This window comes from Vitis vinifera, chromosome 11, assembly GCF_030704535.1.
Source record: "Vitis vinifera cultivar Pinot Noir 40024 chromosome 11, ASM3070453v1".
Lineage (NCBI taxonomy): Eukaryota > Viridiplantae > Streptophyta > Magnoliopsida > Vitales > Vitaceae > Vitis > Vitis vinifera.
In genome coordinates, this window is record NC_081815.1 from 3,622,405 (window position 1) to 3,637,692 (window position 15,288).

Consider the following 15,288-nt stretch of genomic DNA (forward strand, 5'->3'; position numbering starts at 1 on the left):
CAGATATAAAGAGAAAGAAAGATTGATTGTGGTTTTTCTTTAGTCTATTAACTTCAAATTTTGTTTGGTTATTTAAAGAGATGTTGTTTTGTCTACCATGAAAGCTACTCCTCAAATGCTAAATGACCAAATGATGAGTTCACTTTATACTTGATAGGACAACCTCCTAGCTATGAAGTGATGCTAAATCGCACAGACGGAGCAACGGCCGCCGGCAAGGGAGGGAGAACAAAGAGCATAAAGTGGGCCGCAAAAGGCCGACATTTAGAAGTGAGATTAGAATTATTCAGTCAAATGATTATTCATGGTATAGTCCCTCTCATTGCCAACTATACATCACTCCATATATAAACAAACAAAACAACCACCTGCGAAGAAAGCGCATCATAAAAACGATCCCCAATATCCTACCTAAGACTACCCCACTCGTTTGATATTATTTATGTACAATGCTATTTAAACAATAGCGTAGGACCTTGGGATTATATTGAAAAAAGTAATCAAAATTTGTAAGTCCATAAACATTACCCTTTTAATAAGACAGTGGTAGCCCCTTGGTCTCTTGAAGAGACCAAAGCAACCTTGGGATGTATAGTTCCCACCAAAGTCAACTTCTTTACATTGTTACTAACGATCTAAGTTCCATTAATTTATCGATAGTTGTGAACACATTCTTGTAGCTCTTGTTTTTCCTTTTCCAATCATCAAGGAAAACTATATTTTAATTATAATTATATGCTAATATTTCTTATGATTCCCATACATTTTATTTTGGGGGTATTTTTGGGGTTTGATTGGCCTATTATAATATTATATATTCCACACCGCCCGCCCATTGGTGGTAATGATAAACAAAAGTGTGCAACCTCCAATCGTATGGTCCACGTCATCCAGGATAAGGTGGGCCCAGTCTGGATTCTATTTGCTTTATTTTGTTCCCAGTGTGAATTCTGAAAGCGAGATCAGCTTCCCCATTTTATCACGAGACGATTTTGTCCTCCGGCTTCAAACACCTGCCAGTGTGTGTGGCCCGCGTAGAGTGGCTGGTGATTATCACGAGAAGTTGTTGGAGGAGATGAACTGAACCTGGAATGAAGTAGGACGGCGTCGGCGGTTCCAGAAGGGGGAGAGGTGGGCGGGCTGATGTCTAATGGAAAACGTGGGCTAATAAAGGACAAAAATGGACACGTGGGATAGTGGAAAGCAATGGGGGTAGGGGCCCAAACGCTTTCCCCACACGGCTCTTTATCTGTTTCAGTGCTTTAAAGTCCTCCGGACATGCCCCCTATGCTTTGACCACACCATCAATGTTCTTTTATCTACTTACCACATCACCCTTTTTTGCCCCTATAATTCTAGAATATATGCGTGATTCACTGATAGAACTTTATTGTAATTAATTTATTAACCTAATAATTTAAGAATTCAATCAATTACAATATGTAACATTATTTTATATCTTAATCTTATTATTAGTACATGATCAATTGTATTATAGCATTTTTCATAATTTGAATGTTACAACATTTTTTTTTTTTTGGGAGATCCCACCAAACAATTAATTGAATGACAAATGATTAAAGTAGATTAGAATAAGGACCTAAAATGAAACCTCAAGAATGGGGAAATCATTTCTTATGTATTTAGAAGTTAGAATTGAAGAAGAATAACACGTGGAAAGTTGAGGGCAATTATGGCATAAGGAAAGAAGGAGTAGCTTTCGTGGACAGGACATCAACATCAGAGAGGTGGACCACGGTACAATACACGCTAATGCATCCTTCTATATGTATATAACTACCCATTTGGTTACTTCAAACCTCACCCTCCTACTACTCCTAAGTCCTATCCTACCCCATATTCTCTACCAAGGGGTTTTTTTTATTATTATTATTATCTCCCATTTCCATGTCCGTCTCCATCTTCCTTCCCACCACCCACTCTGGCCGGAAAACTGGCCGGAAGTCCAGTCTCCGGAAGCGGTGCTTCACTATGGTGAAACAGCAGAAGACCAGGTTCTACATATTGGGAAGATGCGTCTCCATGCTTCTCTGCTGGCATGATCATTCTCTTGGTGACTAACTGATCAAGTTCTGTGTCCCATGTAAGTATTTCCGATTGGTCGAGGCGGCGGAATCGAAGCCCTTCAAATGGGTTTTCCCGGACGGAAGTGTGGGCTTAAGGGACTGCCATGGCGGAACTGAAGAAGAGCACAGGATGGGAGAGAGAGAGAGAGAGAGAGAGAGAGAGAGAGAGCTCTTCCATGGCAAATTATTGATGGATGTATACCACTTCATGGAAAGAGGAGGAAGAAGGGGCAAGCCGGGATTCCATTTTTATTTTTTATTTTTGTCTTTTTTTAGCTTTTCCTTTTTTTCATGGAAGATCAGAGAGGAGAAATGGATGCTATTCCCATTCCTTGGATGAAAATGACAATTGCACGCTATATGAGAAGGTGTAAAAAATTGTTCCATTTCCATAATTCTATTCCACATTGGATGCCAAGATCCTTGACATATTAGAAATGATTTCACTTGATGGTTGGGGGCATTTGGAATATTGGACAGCCCCAATGGGTCTACTGGGTCATGTATTGAGTTGGAAAAACATTCATTCTCATAAATCATTTTTGAATTTATAGAAGGAATTGAATGTTAGTTTTTTTTCCTATAATATGTGGCGTGTAAATATTATTTATGGGTATTAATTAATAAGTGGGTAAATCAATTGATTGGACATCCAAGAGTCTTATCTACAAAATACTTAAATGATAAATAGGGAGTTATATAATTTAATTTATGCGATGGTATTACAACTTTTGTAACTCCATTATTATGAAATTTATTTGTATATTATGTTTATGAGTAATGGGAAAAAATTGAAAAGTATAACCTATATAATTATATAGTTGCATTCAAATTAATAACTCATCATTACCCATTAATTTGTACATAATGGTTGTAAATGATGAGTATAACTCTCGTATAATCTTTGATAGGAAGATTAAGAGATATACAACTTTTTATAAGTTAAAATTCTAAGTCACACTCTCATTTTTATGTCATTTTGTTATTTTATTTTTAACAACATACACCACACAAGTAACTCATCCACTATATAAGAGTAGTGAGTTGAAGACCTTGACACATGAATTAATCTTATTTCAAAAGTGTCGTTGATATTATGGAGAATATAAGAATATGATCATTATTTTAGTATTTATATTTATTTTATTTTATCCTTTTATTGTAAACACCATTTTTGAATCCTATCACTAATTCTAAAATCGACGATAATTTTATAAAGTATTTTTAATATTTCAAAAATTATATTGTTTAAGAATTAAAAACAGTTAAAAACACTTTTTATACTCATTATGAAATATTATAAATTTCACGTGATTTTAATTCTGATTCGGAGAACTTTTAATCATTAGAAATGTGGAAGGTGTTATAAAAGTCAACAATTTACAGGTGATCGTATATGCAAATGTTTTCCTTTCTTTTTGCTACTCTCGATATACTCAAAATGATAAAATAGAAGTAATAAAAAGATAAAAATTAAAATTAAACATTTATATGTAAAATTATTTCTTTTTCTCTATCTATAAATATTAAATTTAAATCTATTCTTTATTTCTTTTTGTTAACAAAATTATTCTTATTTATATATATATATATATATATTTCTTAAAAAAGAAAAAGAAAAAGGGAATAACTCTATTTTCCTAGACAAAAACTGGAGTAGGGAAATTTCAGTGGCACGCCCACCATCGAGCCCACACCAACCCAAACACATCCCATGATGTCGGCCGTGTTGCAGACGTCAGGCCCCAACCAGCTTTTCTACTTTGGTTTTGTTTTTGCTACCTTCTTTCTTCCTTCCTTGTCGGCCTCTAGAAGCCTTCTTTTTTCCCACTTTTATAGCCAGAAAATCTCAAACCATATCTGATAACCAATTTTATTAACTAAAACATCATTTTCATCCTTTTCTACACGCATTTGATTCAAGAAAAATCTTAAAAATTTGATGCTGATTTGACTTAATCCAACAATTGTTTGACTATTTGTAGATTTCTATGCTGTTGTTTCTGTTAGCCAATTACAAGGTGCATGTGGATCTGTGATAATCTTTAGCTCGACAGTGAAAGGAGATTCTGAGAAAGATAAACAGATGCTTAGAATGTTAAACAGTAAGGCATAATCAGTGTATAGTGCATGGTGGAATGAGAGTCTTTTCACAACTGAAATCATAAACAGTAAGGCATAATCAAGACCTTTGACTTAGAAGGGCATTTCTTTTAAAGTTAAAGTTAAATTCGTGAAAGGTGAATACGATTTTTACTATTTTTACTGTTTTTAAAAAATAAAATCATAATTATCAATTATGATATGATTTTATGATGTGATAATTTATGTGGTAATTTATGTGGCACAGACACACTAGATTGAACATTATTTTTAATTCTATTTATTTTATAGAATTTTTTTTTAAAAAATATGGTATTTTTGGTCAAAGGTCGCATTATTAGTGTATAGTGCATGGTGGAATGATAGTATTTTTCACAACTGAAATCATAGTGCTACTTCTGTTATGATGAGAATGAAGCATCTTTTGGATAATTTTCCTTTTTTATTTTACCTGGATATTAAAATTATTATTAAAAAAATTTGTATGAGTAAATTTTTTTTTACATTAAATTATTTTTTAAGTCGTAAGTCTTTTAAACAAAATTAGTTAAACAAGCATTGAAATTGTTATCAAATTTTAAAAATAATTTTTGACTTCTCAAAAATCAAATAAAATTAGATGAATGTTTAGTAAATTGATTTAATATTTTAATATAATATAATTTAAATAATTAACATATATTAATTATGTTTGATAAAATAATTTAATCTTACAACTTAATACTTAAAATCAACTTAATGGTTTAGATTTGGTTTGATACTGATTTCAAAAAACACTTTTAGGGTATGTTTTAGAGTGCGTTTGGTATTGATGTAAGTAGTTTACATGCTATATATATGTGATTCCAATGAGCATTTACAATATGAATCAAAACTGAAAAAAGACTTAGAATAGTCTACTTACCTCCTGTCATTGTATGAGTTACTGTAATCGGTTTCAAATCTTGATTTCCAAACTCTGATATCTCATTTAGATGATGTATTTATGAAGATAAAACAACAGAGAGGAGTTCGAGACCATTTTAAAATCTTTATAACAGTGGCTTCCATCATACCACGTTGCTTTTGCCATCATGTTGAGCAGTTGGTGGAATGTACTCCTTAACCGCAGCAGAAGTGAGAGATGGTGGAGGACGTGGTCAAAGTGTTGGACCACATTTGAAGTGTTGGACATGTGTGAACGTGTATCAGCTAATATTCTCCCACTTGGTCCAAACCTTTATCATAATGTCCTATCCATAGTTTTAAAAGGCTCAAGGGGCACCAAGGTGCAAAGTAGTCCTGGAGCCTGAGGCGCAAGGCGCATCTAAGGCGCGGGCTTTAGTGAAGTGAGGCGCACCTTAATTTACATATATATTTTTATATAATATAATCAAATTTAATAATCATTTATTTGTCCTAAACACATAAATTATCAAATATCATCCAAAACTTGAATTTAATAAACAAAAAACATAAAAATAAAGAACTCCAAGCATAAAAACAAATCCAAATCCATATTGCTAATTGCCTAATACATATCCAAATCCAAAGTTTCCAAACCTAAAGGTCCAAAACATGAAATTTGTCCACAATTCAAAAACATCATTAAAAAACACTTAAATCACAAATTTGTCCACAACAAGCAATCATCACTCCTCCTCTAAATCAACAAAATCATCATCATCATCATTTCCATCACCACATTTGTAGCCTTCCCCATCTTCTTCATCTACTGAATCAACCATGTCTCCATCTTCATCTTCATCTATTAGTGAATGAGAAGGCAAAGTTCTAGAACTTGAAGCTATCCCCCTTGTTGGTGGTATTATGCTTAAGCTTGCTCTAGCTCTAGCTCTAGTATCAAACCTGGCCTCCTCAACTCCAGCAGCTCTAGCAACATCACCTCATGTAAAATTGTCATCATCAAATACAAAATCATCTTGTGCACCTCCATGAAAATCCTCATCTTCCATTCTCCCTATCAACCATTCATTGCTATCATCTATATCTTTCAAGGAAATTGGGTCAATGGTGTTACGTTCATTGTATCTTCTCTTCAAGGCTCGATTATACTTAATGTACACCAAATCGTTCAAGCGTTGATGATCTAACCTATTTCTCCTCTTGCTATGAATCTGCAAAAATTCATAAGCTCATAAATATATTTTAAAGTTTTAACTTTTAAGTTACATTCAAGACTCTATTAGACTATTACTTGTAATTATTTTGGATTTGGTCACTCACATTTTCAAAGATGCTCCAATTCCGTTCACAACCTGATGCATTGCATGTTAAGTTGAGGACTTTCATTGCAAACTTTTGCAAATTTGGAGCTGAAGCTCCATATGCAGCCCACCATTCAGCTGTAGTATAGATATTAACAATTTAGTGAAACAATTCACCTATTTTTAGTAAAAATACAATCTAATCATTTAAATAAATAAAACTAAATAACTAACCTAGTGCTCTAGTCTTTCTTGTCCTAACAGCTAACTCATTCCCGAATAGACCTTGGGCATTTGTGAACAAACTCACTTCGGTCATAACTTTTTCTTGCTTAGCAGGGTTTCTTGTTAGCCTTAAGATGCATTTATACAAATCACTCATAATCTCAGCATCATGCTCTATTTCTGGCTTATCATAGAAGAATTCCGGGTTCAAAAAGTACCCTACTGCATGCAAAGGCCGATGAAGCTGAATCTCCCACCTCTTATCAATGATGTTGAAGATTTCTTTGTACTTCTTTTCATTTCCATTAAAACTTCTCACAATTGCATCTTTAGCTCTATTCATGGTTTCATAGAAGTATCCCATAGGAGCTTTTTTTTTTTACCATCAACCAAACGAAGCACACGAACTAGGGAACCTAAAACCTTTAAGCAAAACACAATAGTGTTCCAAAATGAAGGCATTAGAACTATGTTGGCTATAGTTTTCCCCTTCTGCTTTTTTGCCCATTTACTGTCTGACCAATCCGAGCTTGTAAACATCTTCCTCAAATTGTTTTTTTGTTCATGCAATCGCGATAATGTGATGAAAGTAGTTGCAAACCGAGTCTTAGCAGGCCTAAGCAATTCCTTTTGTCCAGTAAACCGCCTCATCATGTTGAGTAACCCTAAGCGATTATAAATATACCCATTTAGTGATATAGCCCTCTCCAATGTCCTCTTGATGTTTGGTAGCTTTCCAATATCTTCCAACATCAAGTCAAGACAATGTGCAGCACATGGTGTCCAATACAAATGTGGGCGCTTTAATTCTAACAACCTCCTTATATGAAATTGTAGATAATAAATTTACATAAGTTCTCAAGATAAATAATTCAAATTTTAAAAGTAAATAAAAATTCAAGAAATAGTATTTATTAGCTGTCATCACATAACTTTAGTGATTATCTGTTATAACTTGAATAACATTCTCCTCACCAACTTGCTCTACCCATTTGTCAAGTAACTCAAACATCTTTTTTCCCATCTTAATCATTGAAGAAGTATCAATGGATTGCATGAACATGGTTCCCTTTGAACAATTAACCAAAAAGTTCACCAAAGTTCTCTCTTTCCTATCGGTCCATCCATCCGACATAATTGAACATCTATTTTCCCCCATTCCATCATATGATCTTTCATAAAATCTTTTGTGAGAGCCAATTATTTCTTAAGGTTAGTAACTCTTGCCTCATGAAAAGTTGGTCCCTTCATACCCACACCATATTGGCTAATAGCCTCAATCATTGGTTAGAAACTCGGATATGTGACTGCATTAAATGGAATAGCAGCCTCATACATCCATATTGTGATAAGCATACAAGCTCTTTCTCTTGCTTCCTTTTTGTAGGCATCATTGATGGTAGTTTGATTCATCTTTCTACTCCTTCGATTTTGAACAACCATCTTTGCATTAGGAGTGAAAAAATGATCCATAGGACCTTTTTGTCTTGGTTTTTTTGAAGAAAACGTCCTACCACCACTTCCTCCTCGGTTACTACCTCCACTAGAAATGTTGGTGACATTCGTTCTACTAGTAATCTCCTCACCAATATCTTCATCTTCCAAACCAAACAAATCTTCATTAACATATTCGCTTCCCATATTCATTTGCTCTTTTTGATTTTTCTTGGAACTCATATACTCTTCCATTTCTTCTCTAACATGTTCCGGACATTTTCTACACTTTTTAGCATTTCTATATCCACCAACAAGATGTTGTTTGTGTCTATATATGCCTCATTTGGTTACTTTATCACAAAAAATGCATATGATGGTGTTCAAATCTTTTTCATTAACCAAACGACCATATTTCCACCTCAGATCTCTTCTTTCACTTGCACTAGAGTCCACTTGAGTTTCACTCTCATTATCCATCTTGCAAACAAATTATCTATACTCTACAATAAAATAATTATAATTAAATTAAGAAAAAAAATTGAAAAAAAAATGCATATCACATTATCAAATATCACATTAGCAACAAATATGCATATGAGTGCTTTTTATTTATTTATTTTTATTTTGTAAAATTTTCATGTCAAAAACTCAAAATATAATATTTATATTTTAAAAAAAAAATTACCAATGAGAGTTATGAGATAAGAATGGAAAAAAATGCAGAAAAGTGAAGAAAAAAGAAAAATATCGAGGTCCGGAAGGTACGTGACTATTTCCCCTTTATTTTTCTCTTATTTTCCCCATATTTTTCTTTTTCACTTCTGCAGCATGGAAGAGGCTAGGGCAAAGAATGGCAGTGGTCTCGGGTTGAGAAAGCCAGAAAAGGGGGCTGAATGGGAGGAACAGGCCAAAACGACGTCGTTTTGGCCTGTTTTTTTTTTAAAAAAAGAACAGGGTCCAAAACGGCGTCGTTTTGGGCCCAGCAAAAAAAAAAAATGTAGGACTCCCGCAGCCCCGCCTCCTCTTTGCAACTCGACGGTAGGAAGGAGAAGAAGAAGAAGAAGGAGAAGGAGGAGTGCGTACCTGGTCGGACCATCGGAGGCGACTCGGGCGATCACCTTGCCCCTTGCTGGAGGCGAGCGCCTTGCGCGCTTAAGGGGCGCCTTCGTGATGGGGCGTTGCCTCCCTTCAGGCGAGGCGCCAGAGGGTGGCGTCGCGCTGCCCTGAGCCTAGGCGCGCCTTTCAGAACTACGGTCCTATTTCAGTCCATCAATTATCCCCATTAAGTAACAAATACATGAATCATGACGATAAGTCCTCTATTTAACGAGTGTTACCTTCCATGTATTACAGTGTACTCATTTCTTAACATTATACTTTTTGTGACAATATTACTTAATGAATAAACCCTATGTTCATTCTTGGTCCAATGAAGTTGAATTTTCTCAAAATTAAATAAAAGTGCACATCAATATGAGAAAACATCATAATAAGAGTTTGTACAATAGAAACTACATAAGAGAACTAAGTCCGATGTTCACTACATGATCCTTGAATTTCAACGGTGGCATGCCCTTAGTCAAAAGATCAGCGATCATCAATTCAGTGCTAATGTGCTCAATAACCATTTTCTTTTCTTTAACACGTTTTCTTATGGCTAGATACTTAATGTCGATGTGTTTGCTTCGACTTCCACTTTTATTGTTCTTCGCCATAAAGACTGTAGCTGAATTGTCGCAATATATACTAAATGGCCTAGATATTGAATCCATAACTCTAAGCTTGGAAATGAAACTCTTAAGCTATACACCATGTGAAGTTGCCTCAAAACAAGATATGAACTCAGCTTCCATAGTAGAAGTAGCAGTCAAGGTCTGCTTAATGCTCCTTCAAGATATAGCTCCACCGACCAATATAAAAATGTATCCAGATGTTGATTTACGTGAATCAACACAACCAGCAAAGTCTGAATCTGAGTAGCCAACAACCTCTAAATTGTTTGTCCGTCTGTACATAAGCTTGTAATCTTTGGTTCCTTGAAGATATCTCATCACTTTCTTTGCAGTTTTCCAATGGTCCATACCTGGGTTACTCTAATATCGTCCTAACATTCCAACAACAAATGCAATGTCCGGCCTTGTGCAGACTTGAACATACATTAGACTTCCGATTGTAGAAGCATATAGAATGTTCTTCATTTGTTCCATCTCAAGATCATTTTTCGGGCATTGGTCCAGATTGAACCTATCACCCTTCACTATAAGGGGAACACTAGGTGAACAATTCTTCATCTGAAATCTCTCTAAAACTTTATTGATATGGGTTTCTTGATACAAACCTAAAATACCTTGAAATATGTCTCTATGGATCTTAATGCCAATGACATAAGATGCCTCACCCATATCCTTCATGTCAAAATTTTTAGAGAGGAATTGTTTCACCTCATGAAGTAAACCTTTATCATTGGTTGCAAGTAAGATGTCATCCACATATAAAACAAGAAAACAAACTTTGCTCCTACTGACCTTAAGGTATATGCATTGATCCATAACATTTTTTACAAAACCAAATGAAGAAATTATGTTATGGAATTTTAAATACCATTGGCGGGATGCTTGTTTTAAACCGTATATGGATTTCTTAAGCTTACAAACCAATTGCTCACCATCACTAGAGGGAAATCCTTCAGGTTGTTTCATGTAAACCTCCTCCTCTAGCTCTCATTAAGAAATGTTGTTTTCACATCCATTTGTTGCAATTCCAAATCAAAGTGGGCTACTAACGCTAATATAATGCGCAAGGAATCTTTCTTAGATACAGGAGAAAATGTTTTTGTGTAATCGATTCCTTCTTTCTGAGTGAACCCTTTTGCAACAAGCCTGTCCTTGTATCTCTCAATGTTGGATGTTTCTAAATTGATCGCTCCCACTGACTAAGTCATGTTCAAGAAATTTAACATTTCTCGATTCCGCAATCCTAATGTTGTGAGATGAACAGTAAAATCTGTACCCCTTAGACTTTTCAGCATATCCAATGAAATACCCACTAATAGTCATTGGGTCCAGTTTCTTTTCTTGTGGATTATAAATTCTCACTTCAGACGAGCATCCCCAAACGCGCATATGTCGCAAACTCAGTTTCCAACCTTTCATTAACTCAAATGGTGTCTTTGGGACAACCTTGGTTGGAACTCGGTTTAATATATACACTGCTATCTTAAATGCTTCAGTCCATAAGAATTTAGGAAATTTTGAGCTGCTAAGCATACTCTTCACCATGTCCAATAAAGTTCGATTTCTTCTTTCTACTACACCATTTTGGTCTGGCGAACTAGACGTGGTGTATTGGGCAACAATCCCATGCTCTTGAAGAAACTTTGCAAATGGCCCAGGTGATTGTCCATGTTCCAAGTATCTACCATAATATTCTCTACCTCTATCTGATCTCACGATTTTAATTTGTTTACCACATTGTTTCTCTACTTTTGCCTTGAAAACTTTAAAGGCTTCTAAAGCTTCATTTTTGCTATGAAGTATGTAGAAATACATGTATCGTGAGAAATCATCTATGAAAGAAATGAAGTATTTCTGACCATGAGAGTCCATGTCAAGACTCATATATCAGTATGTATGATATCTAGTATAGCGGAACTCCTAGTAGCACCTTTCTTTGACTTGTTGGTTTGCTTTCCCTTAATGCAGTCCACACAAGTCTCAAAGTCAGTAAAATCTAGAGTACTAAGTATCTCATCATTCACCAACCTTCTGATTCTATTTATGGAGATATGACCTAATCTTCGGTGCCACAATGTAGAGGAACCCTCATTAACAACACATCTTTTAATGCCAGTTTGGACATGTAATGAATTATGAGTGATATCATTTTGTAAGAATATGCAATAAAGACCATCAGACAAAATACCATTCCCAACACAATCATATTTATAAATCAAACTGAAAGGTGTTTCTGAAAAATGAAAGGAATATCCAAACGATACAAGTTTAGAAACTGAAATCAAGTTTCGTGAGAAACATGGTACATAAAAGGTCTTTTGCAATTCCAAAACAAAACCACCATTTAAAGTTAAATAACATGTCCCTATTGCTTCCATATGCGAGCCTATCTTGTTTCCGGATAGGATGAATTGCTCACTTGTCACTAGCTTCCTTAGGTTTTGCATACCCTGCAAGGAATTTGAAATGTGGATTGTAGATCCATAATCAATCCACCATGTGTTGGTATTTACATTAACCATATTAGATTCATAACAAACAAATGAGGTAGGGTTACCTTTCTTCTCAAGCCATTTCTGAAATTTCAGACATTTCTTCTTCATGTGTCATTTCTTTTTACAGAAAAAACACTTTTCGTCTTTCTTAATGTTAGATTTGGGAGGATTTGATGCTTCATTTTCTGACTGGCTTGAGATTTTCATTTCTTTCATTTCCTTTGCGTTACCAGCATGGCAATTTCTCCTTGTTCCATCAATAACCTCTCTTCCTCTTGAACACACATGGTTATCAATTCATTGATAGACCACGTATCCTTATGTGTATTGTAAGAGATTTTGAAAGGTCCATACTGAGGTGGAAGAGTGTTAAGGATAAAGTGCACTAAGAAGGATTCAGACATTTCTACATCGAGCTTCTTCAATTAAGCCACTATGTCCTTCATCTCCATGATGTGTTCGCATACACCTCTTATACCGGTGAGCTTCAGGGATGTGAACTTCATAATCAGGGTGCTTGCCAAAGCTTTATCTGAAGTGACGAATTGCTCGTCAATAGCCTTGAGCAATTCGCAGATATTCTCATGTTACTCAATTGAACCATGTATACCAGCACTAATTTTTTTCTTAATGTACATCACGTTGAGGCGATTGGATTTCTCCCAGTGTTCGTACAATAGTATTTCATCAGGTGTGCTGGTATCAGTGATCTTATGTGGTTCATCTTTACTTATGGCATAGTCTATGTCCATGCACCCTAATTGAAGAAGAATTATCTCTTTCCATATCTTAAAGTTATCTCCTCTAAGTTCGGGAACCTCACAACGAATATCAGATATGCTAGGTAAAACTGAACAAAAAGATTACAAGCTTATTAAAAATTTGAGGCTTTAATATAAATTCATGTTTTACCAATGTAGAACATGCTTAAAAATTGAATCTAATTTTATTAAAAATTGCCTGTGGGCTAAATCTTTAATTCAATCATATTCATTATCTTTATGATAGACTTTATCAAACTATTTTATTGAATTATGAAATTTATTATGAATATAGTTTGGTATTTTCTGTCTATAATTTTTACGATAAACCTATTAAATTAATTCTTCCTAACTCCTGCGGGTAAATTAGGAAAAATTAATTTTAATATTTTATCCTAATTAATTATATAAACATAATGAAAACCATGTGGGGTAAAATCGTCATATTTATATAATTAATTACAATTAATGTCCATAATGTGATCCTTATTTACTTAATATATAATTTTATATAATTAAGGATGTTGTGCTTATTCCTTTATTTATTTAAAGTTATATAATTCACTAGACATTAAAACTATATGATATAATTTTAATATATCTAACACAATTTTAGGCAACAATTGCATGCATTAAAAGCTACAACTTTAATTTAGGCTACATTTTTATACATACAAACATATAAATCAGTATATAATAATTTATTTTGCATGTATAAAATTTACATGATAATTTGAAAATAATTTAAAGGTTTCAGATTATGAATGAGTGCCTAAATCCAAATAAAACACAATCAATTCCATGCCCAATAAAATAAAACAAAAATTCAAATCGGGCTAAAAAGGGCCTAAACTGGCCAATTTTAACAATCATCCAATGAACCAACACTTAAAGCCCATAATTTAGTAAAATGGGCCATTGGCATGCATTGAGCTTAATGAGCCCAATAGCCTCTTATACCAAGGCCCAAATTTCACATTTAACTCATGGCCCAACACTTAATAGAACCCACTCTCTCTAGTTTATTTTATTTTATTATTATTATTATTGTTATCACTTGCAATGAAAACCCACTATCCTTATTTTCTGCCACCCCGTGGACTGCACCATCACCAGCTAGCTATGGAGTTGCCTGCAACACATGCAAGAACAGCCCCACACGGTCCCTTCAAGTCGTCTGCATCACTAGCTAGGCCAACCTTACACGATATTTCCACACGCGACGACCTTCCTTCGAACCGACACCACAACAAAGTGCATGGTTTCTGCACCCACGCACAGGTAGGCGGAGACTGAATGCTCCTATTAAATGGCCCCTCTCCTCACGGCAGCATCATGCTCGGCCTTGAAACAACCTGCAACTTAATGATGCAGGCTTGGCAGCACTCTAGGAAGATTTTGGGTGACTCACACTCACAATCAATTCGATTTTTCTGGGTTTTTATTGACCTTGGCCAGCGTTACAACCAGCATGAAGAGCATCAGTTTTAAAACGACATTTTTCGAAAGCCTGCAATGGCGCTTCCCACCTGAACGAGATGACGCTTGAACGGCGCCAGAACGCGCCTTGAATGGCGCTTGAAGCGCACCTTGAATGGCGCTTGAATAGTGCCGTTGGAGTGCTTGAAAATGGCACTTGAATGGCGTCGCTGGTGCGCCTGAAAATGACACCTTAAACGGCGTTGCTGGTGCGCCTGAAAATGGCGCCTTAACAGCGCCGCTGGAGTGCCTGAAAATGGCGCCTAAACGGCGTCGCTGGTGCGCCTGAAAATTGTGTCTTTTGAACACCTGTAATGGCGTTTTCTGAAAGGAGGACACTAACTATTTGGATCGCCTCTAGCAGGAATTGTTTAAATAATTATCGAGAGATCATATAAACAAGAATTTTCATTCAAAATCAATACAAAGCATAGGTAAGATTTAACGTGCTCGGATACCAAATGTAAGTAGTTTACATGCTATATATATGTGATTCCAATGAACATTTACGACATGAATCAAAACCGAAAAAAAAAACTTAGAATAGTCTACTTATGTCCAGCCATTGTATGAGTTACTGTAATCGGTTTCAAACCTTGATTTCCAAACTCTAATATCTCCTTTAGATGGTGTATTTCTGACGTTAAAACAACATAGAGGAGTTCGGGACCATTTTAAAATCTTTATAACAATGGCTTCCATCATACCACGTTGCTCTTGCCACCATGTTGAGCAGTTGGTGGAACGGTGGAGGACGTGGT

The 15,288-nt window shown here is 35.2% G+C and overlaps 1 long non-coding RNA gene across 1 annotated transcript; it reads right to left on the reverse strand.

The window, feature by feature from the left end:
- Positions 1-5,667: 5,667 nt before the first annotated feature.
- Positions 5,668-6,474, reverse strand: LOC132254633 (uncharacterized). The gene is made up of 2 exons (XR_009466888.1): positions 6,417-6,474; positions 5,668-6,307 (listed from the first exon to the last, which is right to left on the reverse strand). It is a non-coding gene; the product is annotated as an uncharacterized LOC132254633 (long non-coding RNA).
- Between the last annotated feature and the right edge of the window lie 8,814 nt (positions 6,475-15,288).